The sequence below is a fragment of the Bison bison genome, unplaced genomic scaffold (assembly GCF_000754665.1).
Source record: "Bison bison bison isolate TAMUID 2011002044 unplaced genomic scaffold, Bison_UMD1.0 scf7180017860429, whole genome shotgun sequence".
Taxonomy (NCBI): domain Eukaryota; kingdom Metazoa; phylum Chordata; class Mammalia; order Artiodactyla; family Bovidae; genus Bison; species Bison bison.
The window spans coordinates 12,860-17,341 of NW_011491001.1; the positions used below are offsets into that span (position 1 = coordinate 12,860).

Sequence of the window (4,482 nt, forward strand, 5' to 3'; positions counted from 1 at the left end):
TACATATCCCAAACAGCAAACTTTTGCATTTATCCATTCTCTTTCTTTTCATTTCACGAGTTTTATTATTTTAGAAATACAATGTTGAAAGGTTAAGGGGTTGGTGTAGGTAGGAATGGTGATTTATGATGATTTATACATCAGGTAAATAGGCATTGACAAGGGAGCCCCACAGGGGTCATAGTTCAGTGGATCAACTTAGTGGCAATCTCATCAGTACCCACATCAACAAAGTACCTGCCACTTCAATGTCCAGACTGATCTTTTTGTCATTGACAGTATTCCCTGAAGTGGTGGTCATTTCCACAGAACATTCATATTTCCTTTGTCCATCTCCACTCACCACCCACTGCTCTTTATTAGATACGTTACTATATGCAAAATCCTCAAAAATCTATTCTTATTTTTATATTTTTATGAAATGGAAGTGGTACAAAGATTGTTGTCATTTCATTCTTTCTAAATTCCTCTTCAGAGATATCAGTAATGATGGTAAGAGAAAACAAATATTTAACAAGACTCTGGGTAGGTTACTAGGAGGAAGTGATACTTAGGGACTTCGGGAAAGTCATGTACACACTGAGATATTTAAAATGGATAACCAAAAAAGACCTATTGTACAGTACATGGAACTCTGCTCAATGTTATGTGCCAGCCTGGATTGGAGGAGCACTTGGGGGAGAATGAATACATGTATATTTACGGCTGAGTCCCTTCTCTGTTCACCTGAAACGGCCACAACATTGTGCTAATCAGCTAGACTCCAATATAAAGTGCTTTTGGTGTTAAATAAAAATTAAAAAAACAAAAGACCCTGGGTACATATAGGTTCAGGTGAATTTGGAAGAAACTGTTTCTCTTTGGAGAGGGCAATGGCATCCCACCCCAGTACTCTTGCCTGGAAAATCCCATGGACAGAGGAGCCTGGTAGGCTGCAGTCCATGGGGTCGCTGAGAGTCAGACATGACTGAGCGACTTCACTTTCACTTTTCACTTTCTTGCATTGGAGAAGGAAATGGCAACCCACTCCAGTGTTCATGCCTGGAGAATCCCAGGGACGGGGGAGCCTGGTGGGCTGCCGTCCATGGGGTCACACAGAGTCGGATACGACTGAAATGACTTAGCAGCAGTAGCAGCAATGTTTCTCTTATGTTAAATGTTACTTGCTCAGTCATATCTGACTCTTTGCAACCCCATGGACTATAGCCCGCCAGGCTCCTTTGTCCATGGAGCTTTCCAGGCAAGAATACTGGAGTGGGTTTCCATTCCATTTGCTAGGCTATCTTCCCAACTCAGGGATCAACAGGGGTCTTCCCAACCCAGGTCTCCTGCATTGCAGACAGATTCTTTACCCATTTGAGTCACTAAGTTACTGCGATCAGCTTGCTGTGAAATTTCTTGGTTATAGGCAATCAAAGCTAACTTGATTTGATAAGAGTATACTTAATAAATATTTCATATTTCAAAATTTTCTATAGAAGCCTATTCTTAATTTTTTCTGGTTATAAGCTTTCTAAATTCATAAATACAAGAAGTTTTATATGATGCCTCCATTAGCAATATAGCAGCCATCTTTTTCACTCTGGGAGCCTCATCTTTTCCATAGAGATGGCTGTGTAAAATTTATGCATTCAGTTATGAATTTTTGATATTGCTTTTGTCATTCAGATACTCACGATTTTTTAAAATCTATGACTCAAGGCTTCTGAGACATTTGTTCCAGGAGTTGTCTTCCTCAAAATGTTTCCTGTGAGAGCTCTCAACTGCCATCTCTTTTCCTGTTTTACAGTTTGTGTCCTGGTGTTTCAGGCCTCAGGTCTTCTGCAGTACAGAAAATGTCCTCAGCCCCCGTGTCTACGGAGTGGGGCTCCATATACCTTGCCAAAACGAGTTTACCAACTCTTCCCACTGGGGGGCGCTAGTGGTAAAGAACCCGCCTGCCAATGTAGGAGAGGAGATGTGGGTTCAGTTCTCAGCTGGGGAAGATCCCCTGGAGAAGGGAATGGCAACCGGCTCCAGTATTCTTGCCTGGAGAGTCCCATGGACAGAGGAGTCTGGGAGGCTACAGTCCATAGGGTTCCAAACAGCTGGACATGACTGAAGTGACTTAACATGCATGCATGCATGCCCACTTATTCTGATTTCTCTAGACTTTCACAAGTCATCTCCTTATTCAAATTCCTCTTTAGATATCACTATTGATATTTCTCAAATATTTCTTGGTGATGGACTCAATTCTATGGATTAATCATTTTCTTCAGTGATTAACCATTGACACAAATATCTGATTGATTTCAAGAGAGAAAATGTTAATTGGTTCATATTGGAAAAATGACTAAATGTGAAAGATTATATGAAGAGGAATAAAGGAGTGAAGAGTATGAAATAGAGCCACAGAATCATTTGGGTAACTAACCATAAAGGCTAGAAACATAGATGTGTGATTGATAGAATAAAAGTTGGATGCTGAAGAGTAAATTGTTGAGATTGGTTAGTATGTTTATTATTCCAGGAAAAGGCTTTGCAGATAGAGATTTATAATTAATTAAGACTGAGACAATACATACATTCCTGTACATTTAAGGAAAAAAATGGCTTGATAATATGCTGTAAGAGGATGGAGAGAAAGAACAAATACCGTATAATAAGAGTGCCTTGAACAAGGCACTTCACCTGCAAAACCTACCCTGTGGTCCAGCAACAGAGCAGCTCCCTTCTTGCTGACTGGTTTCCTGGGCTTAAAAGCAGTTCACCACTGGATCCCTCTTCCTTTCTTTATCATATACCTCCCCATCCTTTCTGGCAATGGCACGCTGCTCGTCCTTATTTGGATGAACACAGTCTTCATGAGCCCATGTACTACTTCCAGGCTATGCTGGCAGGTACAGATCTTGGGATGATGCTAACTACAATGCCCATAGTCCTGGGTGTCCTATTGCTGGATCGGAGGGAAATTGCCCAGAGTGCTTGTTTCCCTCAATCCTACTTCATTCACACACTGGCTATCGTAGAATCAGGTATCTTGCCTGCCAGGGCCTATGACTGTTTCGTTGACATCCGTAGCCCTCTGAGGTACAGCTCCATTATCACCATTTCCTGGGTGATGAAAACAGGACTGTGGGCATTAGTGAGTGACTTTGTGTTCATTGTACCCCCAATTCTGCCACTCTATTTGTTCCCATACCGCCATCCCCATGTTCTTTCTCATGCCTTTTGCCTCCACCAGGATGGCATGAAACTCACCTGTGCTGATATTACATTTAATCATGTGTACCCAGTTATTCTGGTTGCTTCAACTTTCTTCCTAGATGCTCTGATGATGCACTGATGATTCTCATCTCTTCTCGTCTCATCTAATCTTTAAGACAGTGATGGGCATTGCCTCTGGAGAGGAGCGAGCTAAGGCTCTCAACACATGTGTCTCCCATATCAGCTGTGTCCTGGTCTCTTACCTCACTGTGATTGGCCTGACTTTCATCCACAGGTTTGGGATGCATGTGCCACATTACCATGAGCTATGTCTAATTTCTCTTTCCTCCATTCATGAATCCCCTTATATACAGCATCAAGACCAAGCAGATTCAGAGAAGCATTGTTTGTCTATTTTCTGTGAGCAATAGGCTTGCTTTAGCCTTGTTTCAGGACCTTGAGATCTCTAGGATACTTTGGCCTTTCTCATTATTGGAAGAGAAACTTGGTTTTATGCTCACTCGTTCTTTTCCAAGATAGATGAGATTTAAATTATTACATACAGCTGTAAGTTGACTTGAGCAGGTTATATATACTACTTATTTACTATTTGGCTATAGAGTATATATTAGAATAAATACATAAAATATTCTAATAATGAATATAATGTCAGTGATCTTGGGGAAAGGGATACAGGAAATAGTGAGATGGGACATTCTAGATCATGAATGTAAAGGAACAATAAGTATCAAGATAAATAGATGAAGAGAGAGAGGATGAGATGGTTGGATGGCATCAATAATTCAATGACCATGAACTTGGGCAAACTCTGGGAGATGGTGAGGGACAGGAAACCTGGTCTTCTGCAGTCCATGGTATAATGAGAGTTGGACACAGCCTGGTGACTGAACAACAACACAGCCTGGTTCAAACTTGGTTGGTCTGAAAAATATATGGGCAATTGAAAGTACATTCTGTGTGCTCTATAAAATAGAATTATAATGATATCATCTTCCCTTATCTATGTTTTGAATCTTTCTTAGAAATTATGTTGTTTCATAAGTAAGGAAAACTAGCAAATGTCTACAGCTCTAGAAACTTACTCCTGAAACTTCAGTTTCCGTTAGCAAATCCATATGTTTTATATTATTAAAGGGAAATTGATACAATTAAAAATTAAATAGCAACCAACCAATTTCCTATCAGCTAGTTTTGAAGTCAGATCCCCTAGCACACCTTTCCTTTTTCCCAGTAAACATCAATATACTAATTTTCTTCTTTCCAATTTTCTAA

At 40.3% G+C, this 4,482-nt stretch overlaps 1 pseudogene; it reads left to right on the forward strand.

Moving 5' to 3' along the window:
- The first annotated feature begins 2,664 nt into the window (after positions 1 to 2,664).
- LOC104982738 lies at positions 2,665 to 3,729 on the forward strand (annotated as a pseudogene).
- Positions 3,730 to 4,482: the final 753 nt, after the last annotated feature.